The sequence below is a fragment of the Fopius arisanus genome, unplaced genomic scaffold (genome assembly GCF_000806365.1).
Source record: "Fopius arisanus strain USDA-PBARC FA_bdor unplaced genomic scaffold, ASM80636v1 scaffold00022, whole genome shotgun sequence".
Lineage (NCBI taxonomy): Eukaryota > Metazoa > Arthropoda > Insecta > Hymenoptera > Braconidae > Fopius > Fopius arisanus.
In genome coordinates this window covers 987,904-1,015,562 of record NW_011887761.1, presented here as the reverse complement: position 1 = coordinate 1,015,562, position 27,659 = coordinate 987,904, and the positions used below count along the sequence as shown (strand labels likewise).

Genomic DNA, 27,659 nt, shown 5'->3' with positions numbered 1-27,659 from the left:
ATTCTCTGGAGATTCTAGTTATGGTCTCTGGAGAGTCTAAGATAGTTATTATGTCTTTCTCCCCAACTGCTGGACCTTCTCTTTTATCCGGTTGGATAGTTGAGTTCGGTGCTGTTATCAGAATACTATCCGAGGAATCGTGAATGTTTTCAAGCACATCAGTCATGGACACAGGACTTGACTATGTAGAAGCATTCCAATCATCATCAGCACCACTATTCCATGCTATTATAGAAAAATGCAGAACTGCAAATGAATTTTCTATGGAACTTGCAATGAGTCGATCGACTCAATGGCACTCAATGTTAAATCGCCCTTCATTCTCTCCGAAATTCCCAATTTTTGAGCAGCAATTGACGCGTTGTTATTTTTTTCGATTCTAGAATTATTGTTGGTAATGATTTCCTAATTACTGTTATTGTTATCAACTATTCCATGTTAAATACATGCCATCGTTATAAATACAGGAGTTATCTATCCACAGTCATGTTTGTGATTTACAATTGATAATTGAAAAATTGTTTCCTATTCCTTCCAAGTTATTACTAGTCATAACTGTAAATTATTGAACTTTTGACAATTGAAAACCATTTCTTTATCATCATTTTATGGACGTTAGACTTAAAATGTCTTCAAGTTATCGGATAAAGTTGTCACTCCATCACAGAATTCTGGAAAAATATTTGATTTCATTTATTGAACTGCTGCAAATATCGTTTGGACATAAAATAATCATTAAGAGAGATTCCTTATCACAAAGACATTGAAAAAAAAATTCCCTAATACCGTGGCCTATTTTAAATGAAAAATCGATATTGATACTTCAAATTGATGGAAAGTCTACAACTCTCACTAGATGAGATAGTCGTCCTCTGCCGGTATCAGTCGAACCAGGACTTAAGAAGGGAGAAAACTTCAATTAGAGCGGGTAGCTCCGTTGAGTGGATAAGGCTTCTGTCCCAGCTCTTGCTAACGAAGCTCCCGAACTGGTTGAGCCAAATGAGCCGAGATTGCCGAGCTCTTCATCCATCACTCGTTACAACAGGCTTTCATTGACCTATTGTTACTCTACACCAAAAGTCGGGAGCACGATTTACTCTCTGAGCAGAAGTGGTCTGGCCCTGGGTTGGCGGATATTGCATATCGATACTTCCAGTCATTAAAACTAGCCTTTCGAAGCATCTTCACGCATCACATACGGTTTTATGTATACGATAGTACGTACACAAATTTTTATTTTAAATCGATTCCATGTGCACGATTTTTATGCAAAACGTTAGTTTTTATTGCGATTGTACATTTTTTTGAACAGACGTCATTTTATGTGAACTCTGAAAAATAACAGTATGGACAACTTACTAGGGCAAAATTTTGTGAACAAATCTCTTATGCACGTTAAAACATCAAATGTGCATATTTAATTTGATTTTTAGAACTGTGCACAAAGATAACTGTGTACAATTTTTATATAGATGACTGATACCCTGTCAAAACGACGATTTATTGGCTTAAAAACATCATGTGGTAAATTTCAATTGATAAAAAAAATTTCAAAATATGTTCGAAAACTAAGGTTTTGTCGGCGCGTAAAGCGAAGCTTTTAGTCCATTCTGAAAACTATGAAAGGAGTTTTCCAACAACAATATTGCTAAAGTACGTGTCTCTCCTTAAGGTGATGAGCTGTTGCGTGATATTGGTTACTGAATAATTTATTTAGAATTCCTTAAATTCTTTCATATTTTGAAATGTCCAATGCTTGGAAATGCACCAAGGCTTTGGGGACAACAATACCCCCACCAGTCTCGTCGTGACTCTAGATAACGGAAAGATCGGTGTATTAAAATTCACATCTTCGAACTTATTTGTTTCCTTCACAAACAGTCTTGAGGCAGTAAATCAGGTGATTCAAACCTGACTTTTGCACTATCGGATTTCCTCATTGCCTTGATGGACCTTTATTAGACGTTTACCGGGAATCATCTCCATTGTATATGGAATGTGTTCTAATCAAATTGAGTAAAGAGGAATACCAGATTGCCTGGAGACACTTCCACGTGAAAATTTTGCGCAGTACGATTGACCTGGGGTTCTCAATCAGAATGTGACCACTTCCTGGACAAAACGCTGCACAAAAATGAAAACCGGGGTATTCAGATATTGTACTTCACGCGTTGAATTCACCGTAGTACCCTGAGTTTTCACAAGAATTGTACTTAGATGCCACTTGTTGGTCACCAAGTATTCAAGTTAGTCGTTGGACTCCAGAAATGGAAAATTATGATTATGACAAATACTTGGATTCAACAATAGAAGACCTTTCACTTTTTAAAAAGAGGCGGTAAGAAAAAAAGTGTCAAACAAGCAAAAGGAAGGTATCTCAATAAAACGACAAAAGAACTACGCTACTTTAAAGCCAGGGTTCGGAGGGAAGAAAAGAATTAGTAGATTAGAAAATCTTACCAATTAGACATTCGATAATCCGTGTTGATACCTCCTTTTAATTGTTTTCCGAAAAACGAACCAAATCTGAATTCTTCTACCCTTAACTATAGGAAAAAATGGATTCTAAATATGTCGGAACCTTAAATATAATTCAATTTAATTTCATGAATCCCGTCAGGACCTAAAAACACTAATTTTCTGTACTTGGGTATATGTACAGAATCTTCGGCTCCCTTTTCTCTCTGGAGATATATAATTTTTATAATCTATACAAATGGGGTTAAATTCAATCCAAGATGTAATAAATTACTCCGAACCTCACCAGCACTTAGTGTTGCCCAAGGTTTGCGATGCACGGAGAGAAGTATTGAAGAACAGTTACGGGACATTTCACTTAATCGGCAAGCGGAAGCAGTTTTAGGTGAATTTCTATAGAAATACAAGAAAAAAATCTGAAACATTTACTAATTTTTCGCGTCTATCACTGGAAACGTACCCAAAAGTTGTCATTTTTCTGACAACTAAAATCTAACAGGGATTTTGCAAATCGTTATTGGCAAGAATTTTCACGTAACGTTTCCATTGGGCTTCTCTCTCTAATTTGGTTTTGGGATATTCGCCGTCTCAATTTCGGTTTTTTGAACGTGTTGGAATTTGAGTATCGAAATAACGAAATACGAATACATGAAGTAGAAACCGAATTCACGGACATGCTTTGATAAATGGTAATGAACCCCTTCGAATGAATTTTTCCGACCCTTGAATTCTCTTCATCAGCAGTGTTAAAATAAACGTAAACATTCCCTGAGGTTATTGTCAGGATTGTAAAGCATCCGAAACATTACAAAGAAATTCAGACCACGAGAAAACCTAGTGTACCCTGCGCATAAACGTTGCAGTTTTTTTTTCATTTCCTTACCGAGATATATTATACGCTATTGGGGATTGGTATACACACACAAGGGGCATTCACCTTTCCTTCACGGATGCCCGTGGCAAGAAAAGAAATTAAACATTAATAGCCGCAGGGTGCTGTGGGTCGTAATCAAACGGCCAAAGCAAATAGACCGTAATACCTATAGGCTTGTAGAACAAAAATCTCACGAAAAGCTCGAGTAAAAGAAACGGAGTAATAAGTTAGAATCTCCGCACCAAATAATTCTTTCTTTCTATAGAAAGAAATCAGAACGTTGGATAAGTAAAGGATAACTATTTGGTGGGGAAATTCTGACTTATTATACCGTTCCTTTCACTCGAGCTTTTACTGTAGTAACGAGAAAATTTATAAATAACCAGAGTTTGAGAGAGTTGAGTAACGCTTTGAACATATAGATTAGGTAGGCCCATGAAGAAAACTAATTTCAGTATTGTGGTTAAGGCGAATTGATGGTGCATAGAATAAACAGCTGTTTTTTTCACATTGATTCGCAGATTTTTAATGATAAAGGTGTACCTGAAAACGGTTCTGAATTTCTGATCCAATATGTTAAGAAGAAAATACGAAAATTTCACAATTATTTCACTAGCAGATCTTCAGTAGAAATCAACAAAATAATACTTATATTTTTCAGCATTTTTGAATTCGTTATTATTATTAATATCGAAAATCGATATTTTTAAAAGTTGATTTTTCCATTAACTTATCGTTCACGTATTTCTCTAATGAAAGCTCTAAATATGTTTTCTCAAAAACTTTTGATGAAACTTCTCGAAATTTATCAACTACCGACATTGACTGCCGTTTATTATATTCATCTTTTATGAGTAAGTTGTTAACAAGTGCTACACTCCTTTCAGCAAAATCATTTATAACGTGGAGAGACTTAACAATTTCGAAAGCCGATGCAAATTCGTCTACGTCTTTCCATGTTATCGGGTCACTATCTAGGAAGGTACTATTGATTTTTTAAATTTCAAAAAATTTCATGGAACTTAGACATACAGAGGAATCTATGGTTAATTTTGGAACGGATGTCCAATCTTCAATTTTTACTCTATCGTTTCTATTTCTGTGAAGAGCTGCACGAAATGTGATAGCTTCACATATCAGTCTATTATAGCAGTACTCACATTTTTATGAAACTAACCAGAGCGATTACCTCCTCTGATAAATACCCAAGATGAATCATAAAATTATCTAGTACAGCTTTCCAGACCTTTGATGAAGCAGGATTCGAACCACTAGCAAGTGCTGCGAGTTGTTTCAACAAATTTAAATCGTTGTTTAGAGGTGTAACATGATTTGAAACCGTGATCCAAGCTGTTTGGTATAAACGCATAATGAAAATACACGCTTCTATTGGATCGGATTTTTCGTTAAATATCAAATGAAAGTGATCTATAAACAAAAAAATTTAAGAGAATAAATCGCTTTAGCTACCTATCTAGGATGATGAATGGAATCCATACCTCGGAAACGATTGCCTCTCTTCGAATTTACACCCAGAAATATCACCACTAGTTCCAGAATGTCCATGTAATCCATACGTATTCTTCCCTTCCATGAATTACAGAGAGAAATAAAAATTAAGTCAACTAGTGGTACCATAAAATCATTCAGAAATATTTAGAATGTACGCTAATGAATTTCTACACCTCAGAGTATCAATCGTAACTTGACCTTCAATTGCAACTCAGTAAAATGCAAAAATTTTGTTAGGTCCTGATGTAATGCTTCCTTCACTTGGATTTTATGAATTCCGGGGTAAAATTTCTCTCTATTCATATTTTTCAATTGACCTTGGAATTTCTTCAAAATTAGGCCGTCAGGTCCGTAATTCTTTAGCAGTTTTATGTGTCAGGACAGCAACTTTTTTTTGAAGTGCGGTATCGATCAAATCATCCAACTTACATTTAAAATCGATTATTTTTCCCGACTTTCAAATAGACTCATATTCTTCCACTAATTTATTAATCTGATGGATTGAATATGATTCTTCACAAACGGAAATCCATTCCCAGAACATGGCGCACTGCCGTAAAACATATGCAGCAACTTCATGAGCTCTGAATTTTGATGCAGAATGTCGCGTATGGTAAAAGTAACATTGCCACACACGTTGATGAGAGCGCAATCGATTTTTACGAATTTCACGGACTGCGGGACCGATAAATGCAATATTAGTCACTTGTCGTGTACCCTCCATATTACGGTTTACTTCTGTCACATTGTTCACTACAGAAAACGAAAGTTATAATGCAGCGGATGCTCGAATGTATACCGTTAAGAGCAGACGAGAAAATGGTCGAATCCACCGTGTTGACTGAAAGACGAGTTTGAGCTCCAACACCAACTAACAATGAATAAGATATTGGCTTCTTCATCATAAACTGCGTTGTAATGAGTCTTTAGCATGTCTCCAGCAATATTTAGGCGTATATTGCCCGACTGAAAGGTTCCAAATATCGATTTATTGAGGCCTCCTTCGGAAAATTTCGTAAAAAATTGATGAGATGCCCTCATAAAATTCCCAAGTTTCTGAGACTTATTAAGCAGCATTCGCATGTTCACCACACTGTTCCAGAACTGATCCTTCTTTGCCATTTTATCGTCGATAGAAAAGATTCAATAATGAAAATAAAAAAATCAGTAGAGACAGGACCAACTTACTTGGCGCGGTTTTTCCCAAGAGTTAGAGCTAGAGCCAAAGATTATCTTCAGTCACTTTTAGTTATTAATCACATTGCATTTTAGCATTATCCTGTAAATAAAACCGCGCCAAGTTGGTCCTGTCTCTACTGATTTTTTTATTTTCATTATTGAATCTTTTCTATCGACTCGTATCACTTCTCTTGGCATTTTCATTTACATTTTCTGATTTTTTTTTAATATCTTGGAATGCCATATTTTTGCAAAACACAAGTTTTTCACAGAATCAATTGTGCGAAACTTTTACTTGGCTGGGTTTTTTTACAAAAACAGCAGTTTTTGTCATTTCGGGAGATTTCACGGATTTTTCAAGAACTGCATATAATTTTCACAGCATATTCTAGTTAACAATTATAATTATGGAAATAGATAAAAAATATAAAATCCAAGGGCAAAAATAAAACATCCTCCTGTGTTTCCCTTTTGCGATTCAATGGTTTGAATACACTGATGGAAACATTTCAACGCCAAATTCGGCCCAGGTTAGGTTGGATCGACCGGCTGCCAACTTAGTGACTTCAATGTAACCGAAAGATAATAGAAATCGGTAAAATATTGAAATGAGCCCGTTGCCATGGGCGTATTTTTGCCAATATTAATCGGAAAAAGGGAAAATTTATGTCAATTAAAAGCTTGAGGGCGATTTGTATAATGTAACTATGCACAGATTTCATGTAACTTGTAGCGTTTGTATTTTATGGATTGAATACGATTAGGAGGTAGTGGAAGGGGTAGTTGTGTCGTGTATAGATACACCGTAGCTCTCGGCCTTATTTGTTGGATAGAGACGAAACTTTTACTTGGCCGACTCGCTACCGCGTATCTCGATAATCGATTTGATTTCTTTGCTTTCGAAAAAAAAGTGGAAGGATGTGGGAACTGCTGTGGGAACTGCTATTTGGCCATTCCATAGGCGAGGAAAATGAAAGAGCGGGACAGAGATTGAATGGCTAGAGTTACATTTCTTATTTTTTGTAGATAGTTTATGAGGCGGGATGTCTCCAATTCGTAATATGAAATTGGCGGGACAATGTTATGAGTCGTTCACGTCATATTCAACCTTTACATTTTAGAAAAGGTTGGTCGATGTGACTTATGAGATTGTTGGGAAATTTCTCGGCCGAACGAAAGTCTAAAGGAGATTGGACAGAATGGAGCAAAATTCCGATACCAATTGATTTGGATCCCCTCAAAGCGGCAAAAATCTTTTCAAAAACCTATTCATTCAGCCGTTTTTAACTTCCTCTATTGGAAGCGTGGATCTTGTCACGAATGGATTGAGGTAGGGGAGCTGAAAGCATGTGACAATAGCGCATCGAAATCGAAGTGAAAATTAGATAACTTTTAGGGAGATAGCAATTCTTCTTGCAATTTTTACTCAGCCTTAAATCTGCTACTAGCTTTAATGAAAAATTTTACACGGTGCGATCATTCTAAAAAGTAAGCGATGCGAAAATCGAATAAATTCAGGGAATGCACAATAGTGACGGTAGTGATGGAAGTAGTAAAGAAAGTGAAAATGATTGGAGCATTTGTCATCTCGCTTCACTTCATCAAGGCCAGGGCATTGATTATACCCAGCGACTGCTATTAAGCGATTAATTACACAACCAATAGCTCACCTGATGGATGAATTCACAATTATCTTTCTCTGTAGGCAGATCCCCTTTTCACACAATTAGAGACTTCATTTGCGCCAGAGAAATATCCATTAATTCTCCACTTAATTAATCACTATATTCAAAGCCTTAATTACTACCGACTACAATTAACGAATAACTTGACACTCCTCTAGGAAACGTGATCGGCATTTTTCCGTAGTCTCAGGTATTAGCAAAGGCATTGACACAGGGAAGCAGTATTTAAAAAGGAAAAACAAGTCGAACTTCGATGGCGTATAAGTGAACACTTTGAAGTGGTCAGAAAAATAAATTACAAAGTGGTTCTTAATGAAAGGGCTCCTGTGCAGGCAGTAAAAATACAAACTCAACTTCTTCTCCAACGTTGTCTCATTTTCAATGTGATGGATGTGCAACATGATACGACTATAAGATGTACAACGTGTTCTAGAAAAGTTGCCTCGAATGGATTATCAGTTTTGATTCGGTCCGACACGTAATTCCTCGGCGAAGCCATAATTTACGAGAGGCATACATTACAACTGTAATTGATGCTTCATCACGTAAACTTGATGATGCCTTCCGTAAACGCCCTGCACACGTCAGATGACTCGAAATTCGGAGTGACTCCACCTTATCATTGCGTTGTTTGTCTGAATGACCGTTTTTTACAAAGAAAAAATGGCAAAAAATAGATGAAGAAAACCTATTGTTTATAATCACTGAAGAAAACAAAAATAATTCACGAACGAATACCAACAAGCGTTTAATCAATACCAATAAGTGTTTATGCTATTTTGATTTGTTGTACGCTGGTAGAAGAGGAACGTGCTATGAACTGAACGTATTTGATTGAACATTTTTTTTCCCATTCATCAATCGCAACCAGGCATTCATCAGTGATAAGTTCCATAAATAGTATTTCACTCAAATCTTGGTTAGTTTTAACCATATTTGATTCCATTACATTCTTTCGTTGAATGAATCCAGAACCATTCGAGGCAACTGAGCATTTGGTGTTAGTTACCAAATTGCAGTTGATTTTGCTATGACTAGGTCCGACGCGCGCGCGATTGCGCCCTTTCATCTATAATTAGCCTGGTATCGCTCAAAATGAATTACAATATGTATCCAAGTGATTCATACATATATTAGATATGAAGACCGATAATGAATTGATTTCATTTCTTTGTCAAATATAGTAAGATAAGATGTGGTAAGATATATCATAAACAATCCGTATACACATACAAACTGACATGGAAAAAAGAAGCTAAATGGGGTCATGTAATTTGAACATATTCGCCAACAATCATTTTAAAGTGAATAGCTTATTATCAAAAGCTTCGAGATCAACTGATCTGAAATTTGGTAAGAAGTGAATCTTCTTATTAAGTGCTATGATCTGATAGGATTTCAAACTTTTGGAAAGAAAAATACTGGCATAGAAAGAAAAATACTGGCAAAATTATGGAACTTTCACGTATTCGTGGGCTGATCTTGGTTTTCGGGGAAAAATACTGAAAGTTCCGTGAAAATTTTCGTAGCGAGCAGGAATTTTTATGAAACTTTCAGGACCATTTTACGGTACCTCCAGTACTTTTTTCCGAAAAGCAAGGTCACCGCACGAATACGTGAAAGTTCCGTAATTTTTCCGGTATTTTTCTCTCCGTGTGGAGGAGATATGGCGTTAAATAGGGAAAGATATACAGATATAATCAGCAAAGTCCATTTTTTTCTGTTTCAAACAATCCCGCACCATTTGAAAAGTCAAGGATGCGTGGCGTGACATTAACGTTGATCCCTTGTTTAATACGAACAATTGTTGACACCAGAAATTGTTGCCTAAACTAAGGGCAAAATGTTGAGTTGAGGGGACGAATCGAGTCCAATAATGAGGAGAATAATTTGAAGCGTTACCCAATTGAATCTAAACTCGTTCCCTCTCTAACATCGTATCTTTCAACTAAGGGGAATGATGCTGGAAAATAGGCTCTAGGACTGTGAAATGATGAAAGGTTGTTTAACTAACTCTTTCCAGTCTATATTTAGAAGACAAACGGAAAAATAGTTTAATTAACAAACTTAGCAAAAAAAAATGATCATTACTTTTACCCGTTAAGATTCACAAACGAGTTTTCAGGTAAATGGAAAATATAAACAAAGCCATAAAAGGTTTTATTATGAATAAAAAGGAATAAGCCACGGAGTGCATATAAAATCAAACAGTCGTGAAACCTGGATGATTGTAAAAATAGAGGTGTAACTATATAATAAAAGTTGCCTTGGAAAAGGAAAACGATTCGAATTTCAGTGAGAACTGACTTCATCACTGTTGAGCGAGCATTTTTGAATGCTTGCACTGAGGGTTGGCCTCTGAAAAATAACGAGAGAAAATCAGTGAACGATGGCTTATTGACCTCCAGTTTCCTTCTCCTGGGCTTAAAGGACCCAATGTTTCAAGGTTAACTCTATCTCTTCCACACTGAGATTTACTTAAAAATATTGAGTCGTGGAGAAACTTTTCCTCCCCCAACTACCAATGAGAATTGTTTCAGGAGTCCCATGTTTCGCTTCACAATCTCTATTTAATTTATATATTTCTTAAATTACTAAAATTTATAACTAAGAGTATTGGAGGTCGTCTCTTAATTTAAAACCTTGATTGGTGAGTAAAACAATTGAATGAAATTCTTGAGTTGTGCTGTTCAGCTGTATTCTCCTTAACTTATCTGAGTTGAGCTCTATCAGAATAACTACATTTTATAAGTTTCATCAAAATATCATGTGATTATACTCACATTTCGTCAGAAAATACTTTACTCCCTAGAGGCACAATATACTAATTATCCTTCCGACAATAGTAATTTGCCGGGTGGCATGATCCGAACATAGACAATGATTCGCGATCGGGTATGACTAACAGTCGTACCAACACTATCTAGGAATTTTTCAATTCGGTCACGTAAAAATTACGGTACGTCACGTAAAATTCAAGTGAAACGAGATAATTTTGACTTCACTCGGAATAATTTTAACCGGAACTGTGGTAAATCTTACAAGTTCGTAAGAATTTACGTGATTGTCACGTAAAGTTTCCAGAGCAAATAACAAACTTGACTGTTCGTCTCTCATTTTTTCCCGAATTCTTCAGTAAAGATCAAGGAAATGACACTCCAGCCCACGATTACGCGATTAGTCACGTAATTTTTCCTGGGTTTTTCTCTTCGGGTGGACGTTAAACAAAATAAAGATTTATTTACATATTTCCAATGACCGGAAAATGAAAAAAAATGCACTTGAGTATGTACCAAGTGTCTGTAGATTGTCATATAACTTTGTACCTATCATCCGACCCTTGAACCGAAATGAAAGGACTTTGGTACTGCTCCTGTTTCCGAGAGTGACGATTTTTCTCGATAGGTTAGGCCCACGCGTAAGTCATAAAAATGATAGGGATAACCTCGCTGGACATTGAAAGAAAATTTTTTATGCATGACCCGCCCCATGTCCATATTTTTATTACTTTACATTTTAGGAAAACTTGTTATGTTGTTTTTTATAATGATAATTCATGTCCTATAGATGTTTCCTCAGTCAACGTGTGTACCGTTAGTAGTACCCATAGTTAACGCGATAGTTTGATTTTAGAATAATCTCAACCCGCGACTGGGGTTGTAAATCCCAGGTACACTGATTGGTCGGTTAACAGTGTGTTCAGTACTGCTGCTAACGGTAAATGACCGGAGAGCAGAGAAAAAATAGGGATAAATGAAATTTTTTAATACACACGAAAAAAACTTGACTTTCGCTTGACAAAAAAATGTATTTGATTGTATTCCTAACGTTCATATTACATTTAGGTACACTTATCACAATACTATTAGATACTATTTATTACTATTACATATTACTATTACTATTACTATTACTATTATATATTTATTACAAGTGGATACTACTAGTCTTTGAAAAATAGCGAAAATGATAATTGTATCAAGTCAAGCTTAGAACTAAGTAGAAATTTGAGATTTTTTGCTTTGATTTTTATTGTCTCTTTATATTTTAAGAAAGAAGGTTTATATATGCGATTATTTATGGATTCTAACGATTTTACTGCCACCGAACATCAAGAAAACAGATATTATTCCGAAAACATTAAACATTTAAATAAAAATATGGATGCTATTGAATTTTCACCGGACGTTACAGAAACCCAAATTACAGAATGGAAAAACTCAACAATTACGTTTCCATTCGAAATTGAAAGACAAGTGAATGAGTTTGGTCTCAACGTTGAAGACATATATTTAACTCTAGTATGAGATGGTGAAGATTGACATTGAATGAAGTAGTCGGCTAAATATATCTTTGGTCAACCAAAGTGGACGGTGATCTACTAAAACAATGAACTTCTGGCCCCCTTGTCGGAAGATATTTTCAAATAAATCAAATAAATGACAAATAAAATCTACTGTGAACGACTATTTTTGTACTGTGACGTTTGTGAGTTTTATCAGAAGGTAAAACTCAAATAATGCCTTTGTTCTTCTCTCTTTTTGATACTCTGTAACCGCCACTTCCTCCTTGACTATCTCTGCGTTCAGCTCACGGGGGAGTCACTCACTCGAAAGAAAGTTCGGCGAAGGAGTGAGACGAATTGTTTTGTTTAATTAACCACGCGCATAATTAATCGGTAAAATGATGGTATATTAAATAAAAAGCATTATAATACACGATAATAGTCTAATTGGGTCAGTATAGGCGTTACTTGAAGTCGAGACTTGGATATTTCGACTCTATTTCGACTTGTTTTAGTTTGGCTGAAGATCTACGGCTTAGATCTGCGGCTCTACTCTGGTCATCTCCCGATCGTGCTTGCCCTCTCTAGAGCTCCCGCGATCTCGTCCAACTTCTCTCCAAGTCTCCACTTGCTTAGGTAGGCAGTCTCACGGTTAGGTTTCTGTGTTGAATTCCTGGCATCACTCATGCCAAGTCAGTCAAACAGCGCAGCGTATTTAGGAGGTGGACTTCTATCTGACCATGGGACTGCTGATGCCATGTCTGGATAACAGGAAAGAGGGATAATTTCCCTCGTTCTCGCCATCCCCAGTGTCTTAGGCGTGAAACATATCTTATTTCTAAAATCCGACGTATTGCTTAGTCTCAATAGGTCACAGTACCTTCTTTAATTAATAAAGCATTGACTAAACTCGCATCCTTTTAATAATTTCTTCAGCGTTCCCAAACACACAACATCCTATCTCCTTTTAAGTACCCTTTAAATACCTAGGAATATCATCTGGTCAATCTCAAATTACTCATAACAATCACCTACATTCAATAATATTCACTTAATTTACCTTGAATTGCTGAATTCTGATAATTCTCGATAACTTTGATGTTAAACAATTAGGGGATTACAGTCAACCATCAGAACACCCTGGCCCAATCTCAGGTTGAAATGGCATGAGTAGTTCAATTATTGCACTAATGTTTCATGCAATAACTACGTCTGTTGACATTCAATATTGACCTAAGCCTGAGATCATCTCACGTACCGTCTACCCATTAAAGGTTCACGTTAATGAACCATTTCGCGAGTCATGCGACGATCGTATTCTCTACCCACCCCTAATCATTTATATTCCCTTCATCCTATCTCAGTTCATCTACTGATTCATTAGAATGAACTATTCTCAGATTTGCTCAACAGCCATTATTTAATTTTTATTATCAATATAAAAGTGATCATCAGATTCTACTGTTGACTCCCGCAAAGCTCTACCTCTCTCCCATATACATTTTTTCCGTATGCGGGCTATGAAATATACGCATGAACGAGCATTCATTCCCATTTCTCATGGCAGTTTAGTCAATCGTGAGCCAATCAATAGAATCGCCATTAGCACTCCACAATTCACGTTTGTATTATTTGCAGAGTGTAAGCAGGTGGGATAAAACGGAAACATTATTGGTACTGCAGTGAGAGAGCACGAACGTTTAATCTTTCGTTGCAATTTGCACATCACAATCCTCATTTGCTCCGCATAAATGTGAAGTCGTTGAGATAAATTTTGGCTTATCGTATTCTCTAATTTTTGGTTCAATATGCGAGGTTCGTAATTATGAATTCTTTTTTTTTATAGATATATTTCTTTTCCTACTATCATTACGGGCTTAGAGGCACCTCTCATCTGATAGTCTTAAGGGGTTACGTGGGTTTTGAAATTGCTAACAATAATTTTTTTTTAATACTATGGTATGTCTAGGATTTTTTCCCAAAGTTTCAGGGCAATCGCAATAAGAGTGGAGGCGATAGAACCTTTGAGGGAGCGGCCCGTTAGGTTGGATCGGTCAAGTCAGTGGCAGGTATGTCAAGTGCAGCTGCCTTTCTATGGTCGGCTGTACTTTTCACTAGTTTCTTTCGGTTTTGAAGGTTTAGGTGTTTCAAAGACTTTAGTTTCGTATCGTTTCTTGAACTTGAATTTGTTTGTTTTAAGCACAGCCCGGCAAGGTCCAGGGAAAAACCTTGAAAAATATATTTCTTGAATGGTAGTCAGCAATTATTATTTTCCATAAATATTGAAACTCTAAGTTTGAAAAATGAAAAGTTGCCTCTGTCGACTTAGGAATATGTTTCCGAAAATTCCATTGCAGATTTTCATATTACACTTTGAAGTTTTGCTAATTTTCCAACGTCCAAAGAAAAAATGAATTGTTTTATTCATATGATGAGAAACTAAATTTTCTTTTGAAAATGTCCCAATATTATTCATTCCTCCAAAATATTGTATTTTATTAGACGGATTCTGGCAAATATCGTCTAAACACAAAATAATTGTCAAAAGTAACTTCCGATCTTGAAAGCATTAAAAAAATTTTTTGCACCTATTTTGGGTGAAAAATAGACATTCATAATGGAAATTTATGAAAAGTTGAAAATTGCTGCTCAATCACACCGTTGCCCTCTGCCGGTATCAGCCGAACCAGGGCTCAAGGAGAAAAAAGAAATCGAATTAGAACAGGTAGTTTCTCTAAGTGGATGAGGCCCCTCTCTCAACTCTCACTAACAAACCTCGGCCTCACGCGGCTCAAAATAGGCAGCAATATTATGTAAAAAACTTTTTCAATAAAACTTATTCCAACTGCCGTGATATTGAAGTGTCTTGTATTTATTAACCTGGCTACCAAAACACCAATGATAACGGCATGAGACTCATCCGTGATAGCGATATCGAAGGAAAGTAACAGCAACACTTTTGCGATAAATTTGAGCGTATATATTATCCAGCGCGCTTGTAACTTTGAAATATTCTCAAATGGATTCCCCTACCTTTGTCAGTCCATTTATGCATACGATATCGATTATTATAGCTTCTATCTGAAATGAATGCCACTTGCCACATTCAAGGTTGATTTTTGTTCTATTCCTTCGAAATTCAAGTCATTATGATACCTATAATTACTATAGTAATTACTCTGGGGAGACCAAACAAGTGAAGTGAGATTTTAATTATTCAGCTGTGACCATGCTATTGCGCCGAAGTTGAAATATCGATTGTTCATGGATATTGTGTGGACCGAGCAATAAAACAAGCGCTTATAATTCAGAAATTTTAGAACCCCTCAAAAACCATTTCCAGGAGTAATTAATAGTCGAACGTTAATGACCGACCATCTGAAACTCTCCGTGAAAGCATCCACTTTCGATCTCAGTGGACTGTGGGTTCTCGCATCACTATGTATGAATAGCATACGTTTTCATAACGAAAATTTTGCTTCCATCTAATTAATTAAGTACGGCATTGTAAGCACCATCCCCCACCTGTTAATGATCAACGAATTCTTTCCGAAAACAGGATACACGATACATTTCTCTTGTTTTAAGACACACAAGTGGGCTGGCAGTTCTGAAAAATAATTTTCAATATGCCAATCTCATTCAAATCGTTGAGTTGACGGTATTTAAGATCACTATATATTTCTGAGGATTTTTATTCCGCTTCGGTTATAACCCGCTTTGTTCCGTCTGAAGAAAAAAAAACAACTGGTGCCCATACATTTTTATTTTGTTGATCGGGGGAAGAAGGGTCGATAACGTCCGGTTTTTCTGTCAAGGAAAATTGACCACTTTACAACGTAAATTCAGCAATTAAACTCAGCATTGTAATCTACAACTCAGTCAACAGCGGAGCTCAACTATTAAATCTAATCTCATTGGAACTTACAGTAAAATTCGCATTAAGATTGACTACGTATTTTAAACTGAATTGATAATTTATTGTGTGCGATAATTTTCGCGAGATTTAATAAACATTCAACATTTAACTTAATATCCATTGAACTATCCTTGTCCACTCTAAATCACCTGTTCCGTCGACAAACAACCTCTCCGGAGATTTTTCCTTACAATCCTTCGTTGTTGAGAAAATTAATTAATAATGCAGCATTTGTAATTTCGTTAATAGTTTGTAAACTCTAATAATGTTTAACCGTAACTATATTGTAGCGATAGTTTTCATAATCGTAGGAGGTTTCTAATTATTATTATAGTGAACTCTGGGCGCCACGAATCTGGCAGGATCAATGCATGACCTGATTTGCCAGATCTGGATTTAATATTTCAGTAACCATGAATCCTTATAATTTTTGCCTTAAACTGGACGATTTGTTCAATGAAAAACGTTAATAAATTTGTTGGTCAGTGTTTATCACTTTCCCTTTGACAGATAGTTAAGGTCAGGGAAAAAATCCGGTGTACAGGACATAGGTGAGTTTATGCATCACTTATGCATAATATGCTCAACCGACGTAATTATTGGAAATGCGAAAACAACTTCCACTAAACGCTATTGAAAATTTGAAAAAACTTAGAAAATCATTTCTTAAAGTTATGTTGGATATATAAAATAATATTTCTAGAATTTTTCCCGCTGAAAGCACGCGAATTTTACAGAAAATTATTTTTCCGCTCGCAATAGTTAGAATATTGATTATTTATAAATAATCTGTTAGTGACGGTTTGAATTAATGAAAAAATGGAGTATGAACGTTAGTATTTACGAAATTTTCCACAGAAAGGAGAAAAAGTTCATGTGTTTCGGACACCAGCGAAAAATGTTGGCATAAACAAAAAGGAAAAAACTGATAAGCGAATTTCGAATTTCCTAACTCGCAGGGATATAAAGAATCCATCACTTCGATAGGTGAAAATGAAGAAGGAAGTAGTATATTTCAATACAAGTCCGACGGGTTTTCCACGAGAGTGAAGGTAACAGCCCGAGACGGAACCAACGAAAAATCCCCGTCACACACGGGTTGAATAATAATTTTTTGTTTATGACTTTACGTTTAACGTAAAAATTTTTTTTTTTTTAAGTAAACGAAAAGACACACTTCGGCACGAGGTGAACGTAGCAGCAGTGTTAAAATAGTATATTTCTGGGTAGTCGGGATGGGGCGTTCGAGCCGCAGGCGAGAACTGACCAACCACACGAGTAAAAAACCCCATTCCAAAAGCCTGGATAGTATTTTTCTATAATGATTCTCAAGCTTTCGAGCTTGGGAAGAATCTAAAACCAATTTCCAGACGAGAAGTCATGAGAAACAGTATGGAAAAATAATGTAGAATATACATATTCCAAATGAGATCTACAAACGAATAAGAATTTCTCAAAAACGGCTGGATCCATTGGGCTGAAATTTGGCACAGAGTTAATCATCATCACTACCTATTTTTTTTTTACACTGTGCCGCATTCACTCTCCTATAGAACATAGGAGTGACATGGGAAACCACATGAAAGACCATGTCGGTACAGGCGATTGCTCTATTAGCAACCTCCCGCTCATCGGTGCCCGTTGAAAAATTCGATTCAACGGGGAATCGAACTGACAACTTTCAAAACACTAGGCTCGCATCTAGCCACTGAGCTAGCGACGTGGGTCATCACTATCTATGATCCAACGAAATGACGAATTTTTCAGAATTTTTCGAGCCGGTTAATTTTACAACTTTCAACAACTTGACCACCAGGTGGACATCTGTACATACACACGGGGTGGTCAAACTTCGTATTTTTACGTTTCTGACCACTTCTCATCGTTTCCAAGTATAATTAAGAAAATCGAAAAATAGAACAATTACAATGCTTCGGAGGCAAAAAGTGTAATTAACGAGACATCCACTATTTTCACTCCATACGGAAATATGCCGTATTAGTGGATATTTTTGATCGATGAAACAATTATAATTGTTCACGTCATTTGAGTTAAATAATTCTTGAGAAAAATAGAATAATCCGGCCGCCCGAGCTCGATTTGGTGAAAAGTAGACTTGTCTTATCAATGGACTTGTCTAATTTCCGTTTTTCAATAATAATTCCTCAAAGTATCGTAACTCATATCTATATTAATTCGTCACATTGATAACGTCCCGAGTGGAGTAGCTCAGGTCTGCGTCAAGTTCGGATCAAGTCAGACTTGATTTTGGGTCAGGTACTGATCCTACAACTTCATCAGGACTTGATCAAGCATGTAACGCCTTCACTCGATCCGGATTTGATCAGGCGTGCCGAATCAGGGTTTGATCAAACAAAGTCAATTAATCCTTGATAACCGAAATTAAAGATGTTTATCAATGGTAATGAACTAAAAATAGAAAATTAATCATTCTTTCAGATTATATTATTTCTATCAATGATTACCTACTCTAATTAATGCTGAAAAAACCTAATTATTTCTGCCGACACTGGGGATCGAGCCGGGGAACTTACGAGTACTAATCCTAGGCCCTACCACTATACTATCGCGTTATTATTATTGCGTGAATTGTTTTTCTTATACGAAATGTATTGGAGATATCGGTTCACTTTAAGAAGCGAAAATTTACTCCATTAAAATTTCGCCTATTTTACTCTTGATAATAATAATAATAATAATAACAAGTTAATAATTGAATTATTCAAGTCAAGCTCAACTGATCTGAACTTGATCCGAATAACTACTCGGATGGGACAACTTCAGGTCAGGTTGATCTGATCAGAATCTGATTCGACTAGTTGCAGGTGGTTGGATCACAGTTTAAGTTCAGAACCACCTGACCCGAACTTGATTAGAGTAAATACAGGCGGGCAGCTCAATTGCAGATCACGTTGACCTGATCAGAACCTAGTCCGAATGGTTGCAGGCGGGCGAAGTCAGTGTAAGTTCCGGCCTACCTGATCCGAACTTGATCAGAATGATCACAGATGAGTGAACCACAGATTCAGATCAAGCTTACCATATCAGAACTTGATCAGAGTAGTATGGATCAGGTTGGGTAAATCAAAGACTGATCAGGTTCTTATGAAGTTCGGCCTGATCAGTTGATACTAACCATCGCCATATCAAGTTCTGATCAAACCTCAGGCTCGCCTGACATAATTTCCACTCGGGGTACCTTCAAGTGTTACTACAACTTTGTACTATAACTTTGACTATAAATTCCAAAATAATTCTCTATACATCTTACACAAATTTCCACGAAAGTTAAAATAATTTTGAAATGAAAATTCATGGAAATCGACATTTCCAACTAGACCAAAATAAAGGCGCGGAATAACCATTCAAATTCGTTTTGTAAACGGACTTGTAACCAGAAAATAACAAAAAAATGAACAAAAATATGTGTCTCGATTGACGACCGAGGTCATCACAAATTAATGAGTCGACGAATATATTTGAATGAATCTACCAAAATTTTCATTTAGATTACAAATATAAAATATCTTCAATCTTTTGCGAATTTTGGTGGAAATTACGAAAAATAGGTAAACGAAAAAGACCAGAAAAATTAGAATGACGAAAAGAAAACACTTGTGGCATCAAATAATTTAAATCAAACTCCGTGCATAATTCATCCTTCCCGTCTGTCTCAATTCACTTTACCATGCTACGCACCAACCTCCCGGCACTATTATTCTTTCATTTCAGTGGAATTACATATCCAGCATAATCCACAATTCTCAAAGAACTGCATGAAAAAAAAACGTAATTAAAAAAGCTCATAGTTCCAGTATCACTTGTAAAACTCTAGTGGTTTTATGAATGTAGATCTGCCAGTTATACATCTGTGAAGAACCAAATGAAATCCTTTCTGTACCCTTTGTGTATATCTCCCGAAGCATGATTTTCAACGTCACTCATTACTTGCGCGCACTAAATTTGTAGGGCGGCACCGGCGTCACTGAATCAAATTTGTCGCATCGACATAAAAGATTATATGAGTGAGACAGCCACTGAAATATGAACAGAGATGTCACATAATGAGTGTGAGAGCTGAATGAAGGGGGAGATTTTCAATACAATTTATTGTACGTACTCATAGCCCAGCGTCGAAGAAATAAAAGAGACCCCCTTTCCGCTGTTCTCCATGTCACTCAAATCATTGAAGTCCATAAATGAGGCAAGTATGAGATTCACGCATATCAATATTTTTTCCGCGGGTTGTAAATTCCTGGTTGTACACACCGATAGGGAATGGGATCCTCATCTGTAGGTGATCTGATTGGACCGATATGTAACGGATCATTATCTTTCAAACCAGCATTGTTTTGTGTAGATTAGAAACCGCAAGACAACATGTCTGTTTCCGATATACCCGGTGAATATCCACGTAATCTCTACGCGGGATATATGATCAAATTTGCAGCTAATGCATGAAACTATGCATACCTCGATACACAATTCAATCAAATTCCAGGTTAAATAATGTCATGTAGTTAATGATAAGGTTATCGTTGAATCAAAATAAGGGCATACCGATTGAGGCAGTTAAAAATTCGTTCTTTAAAATTACTCGACCTGCGAATTAATATTGTATATATTGACGTACTAGTTGAGAAATTGCATTTTCACGAATGGAACCTACATACCTCGTACCTTGAATTTTGCCACAGCAGTTCATGTTCATTGCAAAGGCGGGTCTTTAATGAGTTAGAGACCTCAGATACATATTAAAAAAAACGTATTGTGTTCTATGCAATATCAGCAAATTAATTTCAAAATGAAGAATGGCAATAATTATTCATTTTTAAATTAATGCACTGGAAATTGCTACGGCGAATAACCCAGCGGTATCTTATCGATCGACCAACGGTCGACAATGTATCAACGGTCGCGATCGTCCATAGATGGCGTCCCTGTATAACAGCCCCATTATCATCAAAAGAATGGAGTAATTACCCCATTTCGATAGCGGTGAAAAATCGTTTCGAGATGAAGTAAGATATTTGCAAACCGTTGGGATGTGATTTTTACGCATGTGAAATTGGCATTCAAGCCGGAAACAAAAATTGGCCAACCACGTAGTGGTTGTATGGATTACCAATTCCCCGACGGGAAGTCGTCAGAAGCAGTACGAAATAGTATATTGTGCTTCTAGGGAGCAAAGTATTTTCTGACAAAATGTGAGTTTATAACCCGACCCAGGTGGGGATTAATCATTGGTCCGAGCTTGGACCAAGCTCGGACCAAGACTGACCTAGCATGACTCAAGATTGGAATTCAAGATTGTACCAACCTTGGTTATTCCTTGGTTTGTAACGGTAGTTCAAGCTTGGACGTCGAGCTCGATCCAAGGTTGAGCCAAGATGCTAAAATGAAGCTAGTCCAGGCCTGGGCCAAACTTGGACCAACCTTGATTCAAACTTGAACGTAAAATCCAAGCCGAGCCTGGGATCCAATCCTTAACCAATCCTTCAGCTTATCTAGCATTTATGGATTAAAATAGAGGCAAAAATGAAATAATTATTTTTTTATCGTAGATACGAGTCAATTTTGCCTCTATTTATCATTCCCTGATAAATTCGTCTTTGAAAAAACCTAATTAATTAACTTAAAAATTGACCGCCGCAACCGAGATTCGAACGCATGACCCTAACATTATGAAATCTACGGCTTACCCCTGAGCTAACACGCACTTATAACTTGTATTTTTTAATTGTGCATATAAACTCTGTGTCAACTTTTTAGAAAAACTGTTGTTGAATAACATTCTGTTTATTTAATGTAACTAACATCAGTAACTATTTACTTAATTTACATTATTCATTGACATAAGTTACTTTTTCTCGACCCCCCCCCCCCTCTCCCTTCTTCTACGACTCTTAATCCTGTGACCTTGGCCGGGGAATTAAAATATAATAATTCCCGGCGAAGGCACGATATTGGGGAATTACTGATATCCTGAAAAATTAGGGAAATTTAAGATAACTTACGGGAGGACCTGAAAGAATAAGAGGGAGGGGGGTTCTCAATAATTACTCGGGGTGATTTATAACTTAACACTCTGTATTCTGGTCGCATAACAAAATATTAACATGAAAAATAATCCGGGCCTTTTAACTAATAACTCGAGGGTGGGGGTAAGGCCAACTAGCTTGCGGCTACGCGAAATATTATACAATAAAAAAAAAGGGGTGATTCTAACTCTGGAAAAAAGGGGAGAAGTGAGGGGGGCCGACTGAAAAGCTAATCATTAATACGGGGCTTAATTTACAACTAACATAAGTGTATTGGAGGCTCACCGTTGGGGGGAAATTAACACGGGCAGGGAAAGTCGTTGGGGCAGGGAATAAAAAATGGGGCACTCACGGGGAATTGTGTCCTCAGAATTCTCTCGGTTTTCCTCGGGGTTGATCCTCCTTCCTTCCTTCTCTCTCTTCGTTCTCCTCGGACGTTCTTCTCCCAAAAAATCCTCCACACACTCCACACAATAGTTCTCTTCTAGTTCCTCTCACACTATTTCCGCACACTTTTCTCCTTCGCACGGTTTCTCTCTTTCAAAATAGTTCTCACCAGTTCTCTTCACAAATTGTTCGGGGTTTCTTCGGGGCAGCTTTTCACGGGGTCTCTTTACACTAAGTTCTCTTTTAATTCTTTCTGGGGCAGTGACTCGTGGGGCAGTTGTGGCACGAGTGATAGCTGCCAATCATTTTCACTACGTCTTTCCTGGTTTTGGGGGGGCCATCCGGCGTCCTTCTCCTTCTCATCTGGGAATCTCGCACGGGGGATGTCTCTTTCTTCCGGGGTCACGTGGGATCCTCTTCCTGGATGCGTGAGTGCTAGGGCAGGGGGAAACGGGGACGGGGGTAAGGAAGATCTGGGGATTGGTTGCCCAACGGTGGCGAAAAAGGAGTAACTTAAACCTAACTTAACCTAGGAAAAATAAGCTGTATTAATTAGGGGGCAGTGGGGGGGCGCAAAATTCTGCCTCGTCACAATCCTTATTACGAACATACGCAGTAATTTATTCTATCTGTAACTAATTGATTGTTATTATTATAGCCATTATTATTAATATTATTATTATTCATTATTTTCCTTATCTATTCCAGGCTTGGATCCAAGCTTGGAACATGGTCGGAATTTCCGACTTACCCAAGCTTCGATTTGCCTATTTTCACCAAGTTTTGTTAAACACTGTATTTGCATAACATCGAGGTTGGTTCAAGATAGCAATTCCAAGGCTTGGAATGACCTAGACATCATATATTGAATCAAGCTTGGTTGAAGCCGCGCGGTTGAAGCTTCGAATAGCAAACCTGGGCCATAATCGAAACTACCCTGGTATACAAGCTTGTATTTGCATTACATCACCAAGCATGGTTGAACCATGACAATTCCCTAGAATCAAGGTTGGTTCAAGCTAGCAATTCCAAGGCTTGGAATGACCTAGGTATGATATATTGAATCAAGCTTGGTTCAAGCTAGGAATTCCAAAGCTTGGTATCATAAGCTGATCGAAGCTTGAACCCATTGTTCAAGCTTGGATTTCCTCACCTGGGAACCTGAAAACGAGGGATATAATCATATGACTCAGAAAATACTTTATTTCCGCGAGGCACGCGGTATTTTATTCTCGTAGGAGCTGGAAACTGCGATCTAACCGAGCGAAGCGTGGTTAGAATCGTTCTTTCCAGTCTTTAGGGGAATAAAAATTGTTCTGAATAATTTCATCTTTCGTAAAATTTCAATTTTCAATTGATTAAAAGAATGAGAAGTACACACAGAAAACACTATCCGTAAAATACGAGATTTTATCAGATCGAAACCCTGTACATTCTTGTCAGATTGAAATCTCGTAAATTTTTATCAGATTGAAATCTCGTTAATTACGAGATTGGATCGGATTTAAATCTCGTGTATGACGAGAAAGAGAGCATAAATAGCGAGGTCAGATCTAGTATTTATTAGGTAGAACGCGTAATTTTGAAGGTCGAAATCCGTAATTCACGACACGGGTAATCGTAATTTACGGAATAAAAATTCGTCATTTGCGTTATTTTTATTTTTCTGCCAAACTTACCCTGGAATTGACGTTAAAAAACACAAGAGTTTTGCTTATTGTAATTGGCTGAAAACTCCCGAAGTTCCAGGGAGGTGGTAACATTTGCCGGGAAATGTATGGTCCAGATCCACCAAAAAAAATGATTATTGAAATAAAAAATACATTTGTTTCCTCTCAGTGCATCAAAAAGCAAGAGGGGAGAGAGCAAGAAACAACACGGAGAAATATGTACATTGAAACAGAGTTTTGAGGAGAACGCTGTTGTCCTTGAAATCATCCCCCCCTTTCATTTCTGTTGACACGTCGAGAGAGTCCCATCTATAAAAGATGATCCACCAAAATTAAGGGGTCTAGAGAATGATTTCGGCTAACTTTATGCGGAAGACTTTTCACCCGTAACGCTATTTCTAATTAGCCATTCCCAATATAACCCATTTCACATTGGTCAATTAGCTATATCATAGTTAACGCAATTCGGTTTCACGATTTTATATCTAACGGGACTCCGAACGCTTGCACGCGCGTGACGATGTATCTTCAGCCACAGATTATTAATCTGTAAGATTATAATATTAAAAAATTACGTCTGAAATTTTGCAGCAACACTTTAGAACGTTTAAACACAATTGATTGGTCTTGTTGAATTTTTCATGCTATTGTGTGTGTCATAACCCGATTTGATAGTTTTGAGACAGGCCTTTTAGTTTCGATAGATAAACACTCGATTAAATAGATAAACTCGACAATCAAACAATTGAGATTCGAAAAGAAAACGTAACGACAGACGGCCTTCACCTGACGCGGCCTGGGTCAAGGGCTGTCAGGGCTCTGAGAAATCCTTTTGCTGGTTAATAATTCACTTAGACAATAATAATTGATTAAATTGGGCGCCAGTTAGTTTGTCGATCACTGACAACGTTTCCCAGACTGATCTCAGGGGGTGGAAGTTGGAAGACCCAAAAACAATATAGATGGTAGAGAGAGAGAAAGGAGAAATATTGGCAAGAATATTAATAAATAAATAATTACTCAGAGTTTTGTGTCGGCAATTACATTTGGTTTATTCGACAGGAACCTTATTAATATTCTCGGGAATCGACTCTTTCCACACAATACAAAATTAAATATAAGACAATACGAATTATAAATTATACAAAACAGATCTACACAGTATTGTTGCCGGGGCGAGAGTGTCTCGCTGTCGACTTATTACTTCTTCCCAGATGCTATGAATCGATATTTTAGGGCATGAGTCCATATCAACGACTCAATTCCACAGGGTCATGCTCTCAAGTGTCGGCACGATTCAAATTAGAAGCGTGAATTAAATGGAAATATTTGAATATGATAGGTGGATAAATTTTCGACAAATAAATTAAATGTTTCCTTGTCGCAGCTCGCGAGATCCCCGAGAACAGGGAAAATTATGGCGACGCGAAGGGAAAAACAATAACTCCTGTCACAGTTTTAAGCTTGACTAATCCACTCTGGCGAAAGTTGAACAGCCAAAATTACACATTGGAATTAATGCTCACTCTATCAATTATTGATATCTTTCAAAATGCTGGGCAAGAGTGGGCAAAAATACATCATGACAAAAACTCACTCAATACGATTTCATTAATTCACATAGGTGACAACATCATTCATTTTCTTCTTCTAAATTCACGTCACATTTCAACGGAACATGCGAAAGAATTTGAATGAATTGTCACACCATCATATTCATAAATATTTTTGTCGGGGTTTGGACTTTGTAATTTCTTTGTTTATTAATCGTGGCGGCTATTTTTCTAAATCCCCCATTTGGTGGATGCTTCATGAGACGTTCCCCAATCATACCACTTTGAGCCCCCCCATTACTGTCCCCACTATGATCGTAGGAGGACCCTTGTAATCGGTATGGTTCGTGATGTATTTTACCCTTCGAGGAAGAAGAGACGAATATACGCAGAACTCACCCCCCCCCCCCTTCCCCACCGGGAAAAACTCAATAGGACACATGTCAGGCCGCAGGACGTTTTTATTAAAACGGCCAAACATCCAAATTAAATAATATCAGTGAGGACAGTTGCCGACCAGTCAGTACGACAACGGCAGGCCTCTGAATATTGTCCTAAAATTTTGAAATGGTTTGGTTATTTCAATCAAAATCGCCCCAATATTTGCGGGGTAACAAAATCATTGAATAATATTTAAATTCTAATAATAAAACAAAATGATTCAAAATCCTCGACTTATTCTCAAATCAAAAGATCACGCTATGCTCGTTAACGCAAACAATAAATTAAGTTACACAGTCACCAACAGATAATTTGAGAAATTCCCTAACCACAAGTCAAGTTATAAAATGACTCGTCAGAAATAATGAGTCAAAATGAGTCAAAAACAATAAAGACAAAATTTATAATCGGTCGGTTTAACAGCTAGTATATTGCTAAGTCAGAATTCGGATGGAAAAGGTATCTACATTTACCGAAAAAACGATCGTGCCAGTAACCGGAAGGGTTACTAGCAAAAACACAAATCTAGAGCGTGGAAAAACGCTACCATCCCACTTTCAATGCTCTAATTTCAAAGATAATATTCGACAAATGATTCCGAAACGTATGGGTTGTTTTACAGGCCACGAAAATAATAGATTGAAACCTTGAGGAAAATAATAATGACCTCGAGATTACAATAATGGCAGAAGAAAAGAAAATCGATATCAACGAGCACAATAAGACCAAAAATCAAAGTTCGAATCAAAAACCAAATTATGAAAGGCAAGAGTTGGCTCTAAGTATAGCTAAACCACAAACATTTAAAAGGAAAAAAATATAAACTCCAATAATAATACGAGTTAGCAAATCGCAACTTTATTTGAATTATAATGACTATAGAACGAGCCAAGGCAATTCAAGATGCTTGAAACATATGAAAATGGTGTCATATGCTATGAACGATGAGTTCAATATATTTAGCAAAATTTATAAATTCAAAATTTATCAATGTAACAACCTTTCTACAACAAATTTTCCACCGCTCACCGTTAGTCTTTCAAACGTTTCAATAGCAGGGATTAACTTCTCAAATTCTTCTCTTTCCTTTAGTAGTTTCCACACTATCAAATTTTCCAGAGTTACCAAAATAGCGTCGAGGATATTGAGCCGTTAATAACTGGGCATCCAAATGGAATCCCTGAAAAAACATCCCCGGAAAAAATATCCCGGAAAAAAAATCCCGGAAAAAATATCCCCGTAAAAAATATCCCCGGAAAAAATATCCCCGGAAAAATTATCGCCAAGAAAAATTCTAATATTTAATTCTTAATAATAAATATTTAAAAATCCTAATTTTAATAATTTACAAAATGCATTTTAGAAAAAAATTTCTTTATTTATTATGACATATAAAAGGGTTAAGGGTTCGATTCCCCATGAAATTAAAATCGTCTTTTCTTTTCTCAAATTTTCATTTAATGTGGTATGTGAGGAGTGGGAGGGGGCTTCGCCCCCCCCCCAGGCCCCCCCGCCGGGGCTTCGCCCCTGGGCCCCACCGGGGCTTCGCCCCTGAACCCCACGGGGGCTTCGCTCCTGGACCCCACGGGGGCTCCGCCCCTCGACCCCGCCAGG

The 27,659-nt window shown here is 37.0% G+C and overlaps 1 protein-coding gene across 1 annotated transcript in view; it reads right to left on the bottom strand.

Moving 5' to 3' along the window:
- Nucleotides 1-27,659, bottom strand: part of LOC105264524 (uncharacterized) — a 33,046-nt gene that overhangs the window by 2,699 nt on the left and 2,688 nt on the right. The gene's annotated exons all lie outside the window — the stretch shown is intronic.